General features: G+C 39.5%; 1 protein-coding gene across 1 annotated transcript in view; it reads left to right on the top strand.

Moving 5' to 3' along the window:
* Ctnna3 (catenin alpha 3) overlaps window positions 1-16,956 on the top strand; it is a 1,347,523-nt gene that overhangs the window by 738,781 nt on the left and 591,786 nt on the right. The gene's annotated exons all lie outside the window — the stretch shown is intronic.

Here is a 16,956-nt window from a genome sequence, read left to right as displayed (position 1 = left end):
TTTTTCCCTTTTAAAATAACTAGAAGCCCTTCAAACCAGAAACATGATGGTCCAAGGGAATAATAGTTGTCCGTATGGCAGAGATTTGGAAGTCATGTCTGTTGGCTATTATGCAGCAGTATCTCTTCAAGTCTTTAGAGCATCCTTCTCATCTCTTCTCCTGTTCACAAGCATTTGCAAGATCTTACAATAGGGATTAATGTGCATACGTGCAAACCTCTCCATTTAAACAAACACTCCTCCCTGATGACTTTATGGCTTTTGTTTGAGCAGTGATCCTATGGTTTCGTTTCAAGATATAGGAACTTGCCCTCTTTAGAGATCAAACATTGCTTTGCATTGAAACCCATCATATTTCACACATCTGCTAAAATCTTAGGAAGAAGACTTACCCACATGAAATACAAGTGTCTTTGAAGCAAACATAATGAAGCAGGAGGGAGGTGTCCTACTTGTGTCGTTTCTTACGTGATGTAGAAGAGTGCATTTTGGGCTCATGTACTAGACAGTAATGGATCTCATAATTTTATACTCTCACTCCATGGCCATAGGAATAGGTTGGAACTTTGGTTCTTCATGTCTTTTTCGTAAATTCATGAGGATCTGGCAGAAAGACTGGGGTGGTGGGGAATGCTATAAAATACAAATCTGTAAACTAAACAATCTGAGACAGGATTAACATGTATTAAAAAACCTTTTAACCAGAGATGTGTCATAAGGAACCCAAAATGGTGTATGTGGAGATAAACATGCCAAATAGAATCATGCATAAACATGACCCCCTCGTATGAGCATGCTGGTAAACATGAAGGCCAATTTTAGTTTTGAAATTCTGAACTTGTTCTTTGTCAGCCTTTCTGATAGGACTATTGCAAATGAAAGTAAAATTACCTTTCTTGGCCCAGCCCTATATAGAATGAACTACTTTGAGAAATTTCTCTTCTCCCATTTTGGAAACAGGCATTTGTCTCCATGGTGCTTATAAAACACTTTGCAAATGGCTTCAGACTCTGACCTTTGACCTTGTTGCAAGGACAAACCTGTGTGTTCCTGTTCTATGAAGTTTGTTTATGTACTCCCTTCCCTGACACAGCTTTTCCCAAAACAATATCTTAGAAAGCACTCCTGGACCAGCAAGATGGCCCACTGTGTAAAGGTGTTTACAACACAAGCCGGGCACCTAGGTTTGGTAAGTGGAACCTACTGTGGAATGAGAAGGCTGCCTCCCAGAATTTGTCCTCTGACTTCTATGTGTGCTCCTTGGCACTCTGCAAGGGCACATGTGAATACACACACGTGCGCACACGCGATAAATAAAATAAAAATAAATAAATCCCTTTCTTTCCAGTTCAGGTTCCAGAAGCATTTACTCTTCAGAAGACCTTGCTTGTACATGCAAAATCTGTAAAGCATCATTTTGTGCCTTTGTGTGCACTGTGTGCGAGGTGATACATTCACATGCCATCTTGTGCATGTGAACATCGGAGAAAAGGCGTTGGTTCCTTCCTTTTACCTTGTAAGTCCAAGGGGATCGAACTCACATCAGGATTAGTTGCCAGCTCCTTTACCTACCAAGCTACCTTATCTATCCCATGAGGCATCTTCCAACTGTTTTGAAAGAATGATTTGTATTTTATTGTAGTCATGAATTCCAAATAAAACACACTCAATCCTAAACAGGTTTTTTTTTTCTTTTTTTTTCCATTTTTTTTTTATTGAGAAAAGGAGAAAAAAAAAACAAGTTTCCACCTCCTCCCAGCCTCCCATTTCCCTCCCCCTCCTCCCACCCTTCTCCCCCTCCTCCCACCCTTCTCCCCCTCCCCCCACTCCTCTCCCCCTCCCCCCACTCCTCTCCCCCACCCTCTCCAGTCCAAAGAGCAGTCAGGGTTCCCTGCCCTGTGGTAAGTCCTAGGTCCTCCCCTCTCCGTCCATTCCTAGGAAGGTGACCATCCAAACTGGCTAGGCTCCCACAAAGCCAGCACATTACGTAGGTTCAAAACCCCGTGCCATTGTCCTTGGCTTCTCATCAGCCCTCATTGTTCGCCATGCTCAGAGAGTCCAGTTTTATCCCATGCTTTTTCAGTCACAGTCCAGCTGGCCTTGGTGAGCTCCCAATAGATCAGCTCCACTGTCTCAGTGGGTGGGTGCACCCCTCGTGGTCCCGACTTCTTTGCTTATGTTCTCCCTCCTTCTGCTCCTCATTGGGACCTTGGGAGCTCAGTCCAGTGCTCCAGTGTGGGTCTCTGTCTCTATCTCCATCCATCACCAGATGAAGGTTCTCACTCAGGATAGTGTTTTCTATTTCCATCCATTTGAACTTGGTTCCTAGAAGGTTTGCTTAAAGAGAGAGATTCTTGCTCCAAGTCGGGTTGGGTCCTTGTTGCAGCCTCTCTTACGAGCTCAGAGGTCTTAGCTGTGGTGCATGTGAAGCCCACCTGGGAACAGGATAGTCAAGATATAGAGATCTCAGAGGCTTAGCTGGCTTTTGTCCACAGTGCCTGAAGTTTCTTTTCTGGGAACTGCTTAGTGAATAAAGGCTCATGCAAGGGTAAGAGCAAGAGCAATTGAGTCATTTTTATCTTCCAGCTCATGAAACCCCATGGTGATAACTTTCTAGGAACAAGAAGAGGCAGTTCAGTTGCAAGGGGGAGTTGCTGTTTGTGTTCACAAAAACAGCATATCAGGGGACGAAATGCATTTTTCACACAGAGAAGAGCAGACTGTAAATGCAGATGCAAAGACCAGAGACCCTTTCCTTCCGTTAAATGGTGCTACCATAAACTGCAAAATGGAGTTTTAATTTTTAAGAATGCTGGCACACAAACAAAACAAAAGGTATAGATCACTGTTAGAAAGAGAATTAATTTGACAAAATAAAATATAACATTATGGGAAGAATAATCTGAAATGTTCTTAAGGGTGAAACACAACGTGAAAACACGGAGTGAATACTCTGTCTCAGAGACACTGTCAGTAGATAACGTGCTGAACTTCTGCACATCACTCAGGAAAGATCCCCCATAGAGCCTGGAGGGTGACCTCAATTACTGAGGCAGAGGGCAGAGTTCTTATTGATTGTCTTCCCATCATGCCTAGAGACTCTTAGGGAAATAGAAAATTTAAGACTTTGATGGATCTGAAACAATAATGCTGTTATCGTTCTCACAACATCCTTGGTTTTTGTAAATAACCCAACACAACAGAGACACGGTGCTGTGTGTCTCTGACAGTCCCACAATTATTCTCTCAAAATATGACTCCCAAAGTGTCTGGGTGGCTAGGAGCAGGAATCATTCTGTTTAATTCCCTTGGTTAGGGCAAGTCTATTGTAATCTCGAAAGGCTTTGTTCTTAATACTTGAATTCTTGCAGCCAGGAATTTGAATTTTCCTTGTGTTTTCTGAACTATTTTCATATTCTTTCCTGTCTCTGTCTCTCTCTCTGTCTCTCTCTCTGTCTCTCTTACATACACATGTATACACAAATACATATATATTACAGTGTCAGGATTAATATTATTTTCTTATTAGGAATTTTATTATTTAGTCCCCATTAAAAGCAAGTATTACACAGATAATTATAGCCCAGAAATACATTTTCAAGTTAAATTATCTAAGCAATACAATTTGAGGCCTGTGTTAGAAAATACATTTTATTACCACCAAGACTTTTTTTCAACTATAACTATATATATGATAATTTCAAAATACCCTTAAAATGCAATTATTAAATAAAATCATAAACACGCTCTAACTTAACTCGGCCAGTAGCTATATGTGTTTCTCTGGTTTTCCGTTGCTTGCTCACATTAGACCCTGTGAGAGGACAAGTCGATACACTTCTCACAAGTCCTTTTGAGGAGGAAATGTACAGCTAACTGTGGCAGCTTCTACTGTAAGCACAGCAGTGAGGAGGGATGAGAAGCCGCTCACACTCACCTTGATACCTTTCTTTAAAGTGGTACCACCTCCACCCACAATCAGAGAAATAGATGATGTCAGGCCTAAAACACACTGAAGTGGAAGCCTGTCTGCCTCTTTGCCCCACAGTTCGTGTTCTCTGCATTAGATTCAAAGATCACAACTTCTGGATCTTTGACGACATAGTCAGAGGGAGAAAAGCACAGAATACGACGTAAGCAAAAGTAAGCTGAACTGTAAAGAGCCGCTGTTGTGATGGTGGTCGTGGGGATTGCCCACAAATGATCTCCCATTTCACGTTAGGGTTAGGGGGGCAGGTAATATAACTTGAGTGAAGCTGAATTACAGTGTCAGGATCAGAAAGGAGATTGATGATTGCTGACCCTGATTGCTCCTAGGTCAATGGAAATGAAATTATAAAGGCTCATCTCATTTGTTTTCACCTAGAATTCTGAACCTGGGTGGAGATCCTCTTGCTCAAATAGAAAACTGAATTAATGTCGGCAGAGCAGTTGATGTAAGGATGATATGATATGCTAAAATAGTAAACAGAAATTATTAGTCTGGTAGTTTTTCATTTTTCTAGGAGCTATCTCTATTTCCTCAGTAAAGAATCAGAAACCACAAATTCACTCAAGAGTGAAGTTGATGTTAAATATTGATTTGCCAAGGAAGATATTTGAACATGAGAAATTTTGGATATAGGGGAGAATTAAGTGATGGAGAGAGAGGACCCTGCCCGTCACAGTTCTGCACTTTTGAAAGCAAATACAAAGAATCACATCAACCTAGAGGACATGCCTAGAACATGTCTCACTTCGATCCCTGAAGGACATGGCTTCACTTGTGGAAGTTTTAAAGTCTAGGAGTATACTCTAGGCATAGTGCTGTTTCATTAACTTTCTGTGAAATCTGGAGATCCCATTAAACTTACACAGTCGAACTTTTACTAGGTCACAAAACAGATGTTATGAAGACTTTGACAATTCTTTCCAGGCAGTTGGGTTTGGTGTCTGGGGATGGCTGCGATCTGTAACTTGCACAATTATGGATGGCATTTCTTACTATGGATGGGAAAATTCAATACAAAAACCAATCAGTCATGCAGGAAACTCCCACTATTGTCTAGTCACATGTAGAGCACTGACTGATTTTTCTAACATGTAATGCAAAGTGACTTGAGGAGTCCAGCATAATTGAAATACCATTCTGTACATCAAGCTTGAAATAAATAAAAATTTCTGTATTTCTCTTGTTATTAGAATATTATATATGCAATTGAGAAATTATAATCTCTCTCTCTCTCTCCACACACATGAACACACACACACACACACAACTGGAAAGGGTTAAGGAGGTATCCTCCTATTTTGTTAGTTAAAGTCTTATTTACTTTAGCCCTTGCAGAATGCACAATGGCAGTGTGATGGAGACAACTGAACCTAGATATTTATGACATTCCTTTGACTCAATATTTCTACTCCTTAGGAAAGTATCATTCATAAAGATGATTATTTTTTAATTAGAATATCCAGTGAGGAAAACAACTGGAAAAGTCATGAATGCGTGCCTTGAAGTATGCTGCCATTAAATTTTCTGTGTACAGTGTGTGATAACAGTGAGGCAAAAATTTTAAGAAGTCTCTTTGCAGTCCTCTACCAACATGCAGGAGAGAAAAGGGAACAAGCAAACCATGGAAGGAAATATAGCAAATTTCTCAACAGTATTCATTCTGGAAAAGAGGTAGAGAATTGTTGCTCCTCTTGTTAAGTTCCATCTTTGCTTTATGGGACACATCTCACTTTCCCACACTCCAAAGACTCTTTAAAGAATTGTGTTCAGAGTATAAATGAATGGCTCATCCCTGGAGTATTTTCTGTGGTGATAAATTAGAAGGAAATGGTTCCTCCTATTTCTAAAACTGTCTTGGGGGCAATTGATAGAGGAGTAGAGTCTAGCTTCATCTCTGGCTGTTAGCCAGCTCTAAACTGACAGCAGGCTGTTTGATGTCTGTCTGTCTGTCTATCTATTTATCTATCTATCTATCTACCTACCTACCTACCTACCTACCACCTATCTATCATCTGCTGTGTGAGTCTGGTGTATGTGTATCTGCACACGTGTGTACCTGGGTGCATGTGCCTCTGCAATACAAAAAGGCCAGATTAAAAACGGATGTTCCACTATATTACTCTCTGCCTTTTTCCCTTAAGAAAGAATTTCTTACTATGCCAGGAGGTAGACTGGCAGCCAGCTGTCCCTGCTGCCCCTCTGTGTCTATCCCTTTCTCCCAAAGGGTTTTGGTTACAGGCACTTCACGTGGCCACGCCCTACTTTTGATGCAGCTTCTGGGATCTGGACACAGGCTCTCATCCTTGCACAAGCACTTTTGTGCTCAGATATTTCTGCAGCTCTCTGGCATGTTTTTAACCTCACAGTTCAGGGTTTAATCATTAATTCTATTAATCGTGGGATAGATGTACCTATGCATAAGAAAAGACTCTCAGTTTACGGTTACTTTTCTTGTTTTTAAATTAACTCACTTTATCATTAGATAGCTGTGCACTTTAATCTCAATTCAAAGTTATAGAGTTCTTGAATTGTTGAAAAATCTATTTCTTGATGCATTTATAGTTTTTATTTTTTAATTTTTCATATTATATATTTTGATCATATTATTTCCCCTCTTAATTCCTCCCAGATCCTCATCCCATCCCCACCCACCAAACTTTATATTATGCCCCTCTCTTAAAACACAAAACAGTACAAAACACAAAAATGAACAAACAAACATGGGATTTATTTTGTATTGGTCAGCTATACAGTTGAAATACCTTAGAAGTGTGGGAATTTTTGTTGAGTGAATTAAGAAATGCAAAGTCTAGCTGACTCTAACTGTATTAATTTGACATATTTCTGAAGGCTACCTGTTAGTATAACCTAGGGAATAACCTGGAAAAATTGCAATAAACAATTTCCCTATAAATTAAGTTCCAGATGTGGTTAAACAGTTGTTATGTAGTTCACTAAAATTGAATTTAGCAGCAGAATTTTTGTTGTTATTGATTTGTTTGAAAGAGCTAATTTTTGGAGTTTTACAAATTACCTTGAATATAAAAAGAATATTATTATTTACCTGAAATCTGTTATTTAGGATTATTTAGAGTCCTAGCCAAATAGAACATTATCACAGAATGCTGCCATTTTGGTTCAGGTGAACTGCGACAAGCCTCCATTGGGCCTGAGAAGGGGACCATGTTCACTTTACCATAACATGGTGAGCACAACCTATCACAGTCAAACTGCTGGGTCATTATTGTTTTAGTGAAGGGAAAATGTGGCCTGTGCTCTCTTCCACATCCAAAACCTAAGTAAAAGTTCCTATCCAGCTTTGGCGTCTCTTCACGTCTATTTGAAGTGCTGTGATGCGCATCAGCAACCGTTTAAAGATGACTTCATGAGTAAAGAGCCTGCAGCACCAATAAGAGGACCTGAGCCCTGCTTCCCAGCACCCTGGTGTAAAGCTTGGTTTAGAGTTGGAGACAGGTGGATCCTGAGGCTCTGGGGCAGGTCAGCTGGAGGTTCAATAAGAGATGCTGTTTCGAAAAATTTGAGAAGTAGATACTATTCTCTGGCTTCCATGTGCTCCTGCACAGGCAAGCATGTCTGTATGCACACACATTCTCGTCTCTCTGTCTCTTTCCCACCTCTCTCTCTCTCTCTCTCTCTCTCTCTCTCTCTCCTCCCCTTTCTCTCCCCCCACACACACCCACACACACACCCCCATACACACAAACAAAACTAAATGAAAGAAAGGAGAGAGGGAGATAGGCAAGGGGAAAGTAGAGAAGAAAGAAGGAAGAAGAGAAGGGTGGAAAGCTAGGGAAAGCACTAGGATCTCCCACATGTGTGGGGCTTTGGCTTATATGTGCTAATTGAACTGAGCCAAACTGTCTTCTTCTCCCAATTCATTAGCAACATTGTAATTAAGAGAGCACCTTCGGTTCCAGAGGGTAATGACCTTTTTAATTGAACTTGGGAATTCAGATCGCTACTGAATAGTGGTGAATTTAAATACTGAATTCAAACACAGAATTTTCTTCTTTTAAACGTGCAATTAGGAATCAAATGTGACTTACCCTAGCAATTGCTCTCCTTCTACACACATAGCCTTTCCTGGATTGCAGAAAAAACGCATTATCTGTTCTGGAATTATTGTGGCTTTGTTCAGAACTTCACTCATCTGTAATAGTCATATGCCCCCAAATAATTTTTTTGTATCTTTGGAAACATTTAAGCATAAAATCAACAAAACAATCATCTTTTATATTTCTGTAGATCATCTTGTCTTCAGTGTCATATAAACTGGCATTTTAGTATAGTCTTAATGAGTATTTTATATTAATTAATTTTTTGGACAGTTTTGCAAATTTACAGAATTCTTACTAATTTCCTGTCCCAACTCCTTACTACTAATGCCGACCCTTTCCAAACCACAAGCCAATCAATTAGCAATCAATCTTGACTACTCCCTCTCTCTCTCCCCTTTCTTTTGTTCATATCTACTTATTTAGTTTTGTGACCCACTGACGGTGACTTTGAGTTTAGCATCCTTTGGAGACTAATGGGCTTAGTCATGGACCTAATTTTAGAGTCAAACAACAGTGACCTATTGAAGCTGACAAACAAAATATATCCCGTTGACTCAACATAAATATGTAGACGTAGGTATCTGTCCTGATGTAAAAGTCAAAGCCAAGAACTGCAGGCTAGAGGTACCTCTGGGTCTGAGTCTGATGGCCCTCCACCTCTTGCACACTGTGGTGCAAAAGACAGCGTTGGTTCCTATCATTCCAGTACTTAAGGTGCAGTAAAGACGCATGGAAGGCAAGGGTGGCCTCATCACGTGTCATTTCTGGTCAGCTTCTGATTTCTTCAGACTGCAATAGGCTAGGTACTGTGATACTGCTGGTAGCCACAGACCGGATTAAGAGGGCTGTCGGCACTGTTCCCATACAAATGAAATCCTGTCTTCCATATCTTCAGAGGGAAGGAGGGAGGAGAATATATATACATATATATGTATATGTATATATATATGTTACATACACAGATGCACTGTTCTTTCATTTTTACGTTTTGTCACATTTGCTGTGACATTTTAACTAAAAAGAGCAAATCCTTTTACACTCAGAGTAAATCTATAAATATTTTCCACATCTCATTTTAATTAAGAACATCACACATACAAACAAATCCCACACCGTAACACCCACCTTTTACATCTTATGAACACATGACTCCACCTCTTTGTGTGTATTTGTTACAACAAGCCTGAAGGATGGTTTCCACAAGCCATCCTTTCTGCTTGTTCTGTAGAACACAAAATAGATGAGCTTGGGACATTAGTTAAAGTCACAGCTAAATTTAACATTAATTATACTCATTAATTATAAAAGAAATCCACTAACATTTTTAGTTGTATATTATTTCTTCGGTTTTCCTTGACAATTGCAGTTTTTTAAAAAGAGTATTTCTCAACATAATTTTTAGTATAGATAGCAAGGTTTGAGATAATGATATTATTTTATATTTCTTATTATTTATTGTTATTGCTATACTGTCTTCTAAAATATAGAACAAATTTGATTTATATCTAGCAAAAGATGCTTTTATAAATGAAACAGTACATTTTTTCAATATTTCATTTTTTCTTTTTTTTATTTTTTTTTCTGTTTTATTTTGTTATTTTTTTTAATTTATTTATTTATTAAGGATTTCTGCCTCGTCCCCACAACCGCTTCCGATTTCCCTCCCCCTCCCCCGATCAAGTCCCCCTCCCTCATCTGCTCGAAGAGCAATCAGGGTTCCCTGACCTGTGGGAAGCCCAAGGACTGCCCACCTCTATCCAGGTCTCGTAAGGTGAGCATTCAAACTGCCTAGGCTCCCACAAAGCCAGTACGTGCAGTAGGATCAAAAACCCACTGCAATTGTTCTTGAATTCTCAGTATTCCTCATTGTCTGCTATGTTCAGCTAGTCCGGATTTATCCCATGCTTTTTCAGACCTAGGCCAGCTGGCCTTGGTGAGATCCCAATAGAACATCCCCATTGTCTTAGTGTGTGGGTGCACCCCTCGTGGTCCTGAGTTCCTTGCTCGTGCTCCGTCTCCTTCTGCTCCTGATTTGGACCTTGAGATTTCTGTCCGGTGCTCCCGTGTGGGTCTCTGTCTCTGTCTCCTTTCATTGCCTGATGAAGGTTACTATTCCTGAGGATGCCTATGTGTTTGTCTTTGGATTCACCTTATTTAGCTTCTCTAGGAACATGAATTATAAGCTCAATGTCCTTTATTTTATGGCTAGAAACCAAATATGAGTGAGTACATCCCATGTTCCTCTTTTTGGGTCTGGCTTACCTCACTCAGGATAGTGTTTTCTATTTCCATCCATTTGTATGCAAAATTCAAGAAGTCCTTGTTTTTTACTGCTGAGTAATACTCTAATATGTATATATTCCATACTTTCTTCATCCATTCTTCCGTTGAAGGGCATCTAGGTTGTTTCCAGGTTCTGGCTATTACAAACAATGCTGCCATGAACATAGTTGAGCATATACTTTTGTTGTATGATAGGGCCTCTCTTGGGTATATTTCCAAGAGTGGTATTGCTGGATCCAGGGGTAGGTTGATCCCGAATTTCCTGAGAAACCAAAACACTGCTTTCCAGAGTGGTTGCACAAGTTTGCATTCCCACCAGCAATGGGTGAGTGTACCCCTTTCTCCACAACCTCTCCAGCAAAGGCTATCATTGGTGTTTTTTATTTTAGCCATTCTGACAGGTGTAAGGTGGTATCTTAAAGTTGTCTTGATTTGCATTTCCCTGATCGCTAAGGAAGTTGAGCATGACCTTAAGTGTCTTTTGGCCATTTGAAGTTCTTCTGTTGAGAATTCTCTCTTCAGATCAGTGCCCCATTTTCATTTTTTCTTTGACCAGTGTCAAACAAACCTCTACAAACTTTGATGTAATAGAGAAACAGAAAAATTTTCAAATGTTGGGTAGCTTGTCCTTTATTTTGAGAGCATATCTGTTATCACCTTGATTTTTTTGTATGAAAAAAATATCTTTTTTTAACATGTAGAACTACAATATCTTAAAACTTAGGATTAGAATTAATTGAGTACTCTAATTCCCATTAAGATGCTTTCTTCTTTTATATTTTTCTAACAAGATATTTAGTCTTTGCATAAACAATTTCTTGGACAGCAAAACCAATGCAATTCCCCATGCACTTGACACTTGTTTCTGTATTTGAGGATATGAATTCAACTCCTAGAAAGAGATTCTTAGGGAGTGCTATTCCATGCAGAAACCCATGCATGTGATTTGGAAATGCTCTCCCACTCAGCCTTCATTACAACCTACTTGCTAGCATGATTTACAGTCTAGAAAAGCCAGGTCAAAGGAGTCTTACACCTAGGGTTGCTGCGCTATTTCATGGGAAGTGAAATGTGCTTGAAGATTTATTAGACTCCATATCCAGGCTTCTTTCCAACAAGATGAATATTCTGGGATTTTATGCATTTCAAAACTCTAGGGCTAGTGAGATGGCTCAATGGCTAAAGGAAAGGCCACCAAGCCTGAGGCCCTGAGTTCTATCCCTGAGACCAACCTGAAAGAAGGAGAAAAAAAATTCTTTAAGCTGTCCTCTGGCCTGACTTACACATTCTCTGTCTCTTACACACTCACATAACAATGAACTAGCGAGCTAGCTAGTTTGATAGATAGATAGATAGATAGATAGATAGATAGATAGATAAGTTATCAAACTCTGTGACATTGGGATTATCCTATTTCTATATTCTTCTTGACAGTCCTTGAGATATTTACAGTTAGCATTCATGAGCTCCATGTGTGATTGCTTCTCCCAGGTGTATTTTTGTAGCGTCCTCAATGAGTACTCAGCTATTTCAGTATCAGAGTTTCTCATCTCTAAGTGTTTTCTAATTTACTTTTTGATGAAATTGCTTCAAGTGATACTTTAAATGGAATGGAGCATTCTGTTGGCTATTTGGGTTAATTAGCATATTATAACACCAGGCCATCACTTAAATGATGTCAGTATTTCATTAATTTTGTCCAATTAAATTAGCTTTTCAAAACCACATTTGAGTATTCATTTACATTCCGCTTATGATTGGCATAGAATCTGTATGTACTAATGCTTTGTTGAGATACATGCTTTTGTTCTGAAATCCATTTGTTATCTCCAGTTTCCTATTTTATTCTATATGTTTACACTGATACCTATGTTCTAAAATTCCCATGTCATTGTAATTATAAAAGACCAATATGGCCATTCCTGCAGAAGGGGAGCTTTTCTATATATACAGAGAGCTAAGGCACTTACCAAGTGTTCTGCTAGTTCCTGTAGGGACAAAGCAGTGAGGTGTTAATGCACGTATTTCACTCATCAAAATGGAATGATGTGCCTAAGTCCTTCAGAAAAGCTCAGAAGAGACTAATCCAACTGTGGCTGTTTTGACTTTTTCTTACACTATCACAATAATATTGATGAAATATCTTGTTATAATATATTACTTATTAATAAGTTACAGATAATGTTTGATGGCATTTCTATCTAGTATTACTTGAACTTGCAAGAATCTTCTATAAGTATATACTTAAAGTGAGAGGCAAAAAAGAAAAACAACACACTATATTACAATTTCTCAAATGAGCATACCCATAATAGTGAAAGGCAGAGACACAGTTGTCAGCCAGACAAAGAGGAAGCAAGATGAGAATGCCTTACTGAGAAAAGGTACCGAAAGTTTTAAGAAATATTTAGAAATAAGCCTGAGCAGTAGACCAACCATCTATAATAAGCCTCTGTGTGTTTATTTGGGACATATTTGGCTGCAGGACCGGGTGGGACAGAAATTTGGGAATATATCTACAGCACGCATGTGCATGTCAGAGGATAATCTCTGGTAGCCATTATCACCTTCTGCTTATTAAAGACAAGGTCTCCTCTGTCTTTTCCTACTGCATTTACTGGGCTAGTTGAATCCTTCATGTCCATCTAGGAATTCTCTGCCTTTACCTTCCCCTTCCCTACATGAGTGCTAGGAGTGTTGAATCTTTCACTCCATCTCCAGTGGTTACACAAATCCTTGAGATTCAAACTCAGACCTTCACCCTATATAGAAAGTGCTCTTACCCTCTAGCTATTTCCTGAGGTCCAGATTTTAAAAACTGAAGTCACAAAGTAGCCTTTGTTTTCTCCAATATTTTACAGTATTTCATACTATAAGAGCAAATAGTTGGAATATTATGCACACATTTGTTGATTGTGATTAAATCCTAATTTATTTCAAAAGGGAAAAAAACTATAGGGAACAACTCCAATGGCATAAATGAGTCAATAAATCACAGTGATTTTACAGGTAACTTAAACTCCGTTTTTGGTCCAGTATCTAAAAACATTTGTCATCTGTAGATGTACAATTTTATACATAGATACACACATATACAGATGTAGTCAAAGACACTTTTAAATTCCAAGATTATTTTCCTTATTGTTAGGTAGGTTAGATATCAGCAAGCTTGAAGGTCATTGAGGATGGATCCATCTTTCACAATCAACACTCTAGAAAAACACCAGTAGCAAGTGTACAACTGTTATCAAGTCCTGCCACCCACAACTATTGGGGCTTTGCTGAGTTCCATTCATGGAAAGCATGGCTATTTTTTAAAAGCTTTATTTTTACTTTCTCTTTATTTTTAATCTCCTGTTGCTTGATTTCTGGTCCAAAGAAGAGCCCCTAGGGCTAGGGAGGAAGCTGAGAGGTGAAGGCCCCGCACTGTTCTTGCAGAGGACCTGGGTTTTATTTCCGCACACCCACAGGCTTACAACCACCTGTAACTCCATTTCCAGGGGATCTGACCCTCTGGCTTCTTCAGGCATCTGCACTCACATACACATACCCACATAAGACACACACACACACACACACACACACACACACACACACACACTGAATTACAAAGAAGATACATTTAAAAAACACAACAATAAGCAAAAATCCAATTTCAGGTCTGTCAACCACTTGGCTAGGAAAATCTCTACAGCAAAGCCTTCTGCTCTAAGGACTTTCAGAAGTAGTATTATACCCATCTAGGTGGACAAGGTGATGTTTTGTACACTGCCTGCTTCCCCTGTGAGGGTGTTTTATCTTCACGGCCCTTGTCCATTTTCCCCTTGGGAGTGCTGCACTTCGTCTTGTAATAAACTCACTTATCTTCTCTGCCCAGCACTATGCGTCTCACCTGAACTTTTCCTCTGGAGATCATAAGGGGCTGCAGAGGAGGCTGCAGGAAGATCACACACCATCGTCACTTAGCACATTCCTTTTCCCTGTCATGGCTGTGTGCTCAGAGACTGCAAATTAGCTGTATTATTAATTTAAAAAAACATAATTAGCAAGGTAAATCTTCTGCCAAAACCCACATAGCATACTCCAAAGCCAAACACAAATGAGCTATGATTAGCCCGCTGTGCTCCGTTATTAATGCAGATGAATGGGGTATTCCCTGTGGTTGTAAGATGTAAGCCATGCGTACTTCCTGGAAGTTTTAGGACTATGTGTGACTGTAACACTTCCATCTCACTCCTGCATGGCCATACCCCAGCATTTAACCTTTGTGAGAAATCAGGTTTGCTCTGTCCAGTGTCAACGGGTTATAACACAAGTAGGAGCCAGAAGCAGATCCACCCAATGAGTTAACTAGGTTTCTCTCTCAGTCCACAGCAAACATGTGCTCTGTTCTTGCAAGCATTTCATTATTTGTCCAGTCACCCTAGGCCAGCATCAAGATAGTGTGTGGCAGGGTGGCTGAAAAGCACTTTAAGAAACATTCTTGACTGGAGGGAAGAGGAAATCGGGAAGAGGCAATCCATCAATGAAGCAGATTCCCTTTGATTCATTTCATTCTGTGTCTTCTCGAGCACAGCATAGAGGGGGAAGTGAGAGGGAAGGAGAGAAGCATTCAAATGAAATTTCCTAGCCTGATTGGTGGGATTGCTTCTCCTGAAAATCTAGGATGTTTTCTTCTGATTTCAGTTGTCTGTGCGGCTGCATCCCTGACTAGGTTTAACAACAGAAGCTGGGGCTTGGCTTGGTGCCTGTACCAGACCCTTCTTGGCCTATTCTCTTCATAGCCTCTGTGTCTTCTAGGGATGATGATCCTTGAGACCAGGAAGCCAGATCATGTAGAGCAAAACCCATTGTTGGCAATGAGTAGTAAGAGACAGGCTATTAACTTACTCTGGCGTTTCCTGGTAGCCATCCAAGGGCACTACATGCGAGGCATGACTCATGACCAGGGTCACCATCACTGTCCTACTGGGATTCATTTTTATCAGGAACAAGTGAGCAAGATGACTATATAAGACTGTCATGTGCAGTGAACCAATGTTTAAGATGTTTTGGATGACCTTACCCCTTCCAAATCATCTCCCACAGCTATAAGGCGAAGTGCTTAAGGCTAGCATGTACACACAGGGGTGTAATCTTGGGTATTAGCTCTAATGGCATTGCTTCCATTTGTAGAGGACTGTAGCATTTGGAGTGATGGGCCATTGTGAAAGTTGGGAGGGGAGCATTCCAGCTCTGAAAGGAAAAAGAAAGTAAAAAGAAAAAAGTATAAGCAGAGTAGTAAAGAAAGAAAATATGAATCTAGATTAGTAATTACAGAATGTTTTAAAGGACAGGATAAATATAAATTTTTGAATGAGGGAGTCTAAGAGCATATTATAAATATTAGGTCCAGTTCCACCATTGCCTTTGACTATAATCTCCCACATTTAACTTTTTATGCAGATATTGTATTAAAAAATCATTAACTCTTAGGGGCCTCTTTCAGGAGTATAAAATCCCCTTACTATTATATGCATGAGGTGGCTACAAAGAATTTCTGAAGTATGAAATAATAGTAGTAAGTGTGTGTCCTAGAGAAATCAGTTCATGCTGAGGAAAGGAATATCATGTCAGAATGACTTGTTCAGAACATATGGTCCACCGAGAATGATTACAGAGGGAAAACAGTGGACACCAAAGACTTGTGATTGAAACCATCAAGTATTACAGAAAGGAAGAGTGGGGACTTTGAATTTACTATGACCTTTAAAATCTGGGTAAAAGTCAGCACTTTATAATGACTTCCATGTTAGAAATAAAAAAAAAATAGAATGCAAAATGTTGCAGAGGAGAATGACAAGGTTGAGCTCAGAAACGGTTCATGGCTTTACTTGGACACATGTATGGATATCTTTCATGGAACAAAACATGAGACCTTATAAAAATTAAAGACAATGATGGCGCTAACAGCCTAGACATATGTTTTACTTATGCGAATCGATGGTATTCAGGAGAAAATATAGAAATAAAGGAATAATTTATCACGTGGGGATCAATCATGAAAATCATGATTTATATGGAGGTAAAGGACACAGAACATAATAAGAAACAATTAGAGATTGAAGAGCCAGCAGTTTAGACACCCAAGGAAGTCAGTTTCGGATTAGAAGTGGCTTGAAGCTCAAGGATGACATTGGCCAGCAAAGCTGTTCGGTGATTCTGACTTCAGCGAGGTAAAGTCATCAGCATCATTGATTGAGTAGCATGTTTGATGTATGACCGTAGCAGGGTAAAGAAAAGGTTTGATAGATGACTTCCGTTCATTCACCCACACAGCAAGAGCTTATTGCAGTCCTTTATCATATACAAGGGCCCAACACAAAGCTTGGGAAAGCAGCAGTGAGCAAGTCCGAGTCAATCTTTACCCCATGTGTTTCACGATTTAGAAGAAGAAGAAAAATGACATCTGAAATAAAGCCTGATGGTTCATAATTTTAGGAGATTCTGGTTTGAATGTCTTATGTTAGAAGTATAGTCTAGGCTGAATTCATAGATCATTGTCCACAACTCCTTCTTCAAAAGCAGGGTGCACAAATTAGAAATTCTGTTAGCTCACAGAAA

The sequence above is a fragment of the Microtus oregoni genome, unplaced genomic scaffold (assembly GCF_018167655.1).
Source record: "Microtus oregoni isolate MIOR12 unplaced genomic scaffold, Mior012 000007F_ref0000211, whole genome shotgun sequence".
Classification (NCBI taxonomy): Eukaryota; Metazoa; Chordata; class Mammalia; order Rodentia; family Cricetidae; genus Microtus; species Microtus oregoni.
The sequence above is the reverse complement of the archived record's forward strand: the minus strand, read 5'-3'. Positions and strand labels throughout refer to the sequence as shown.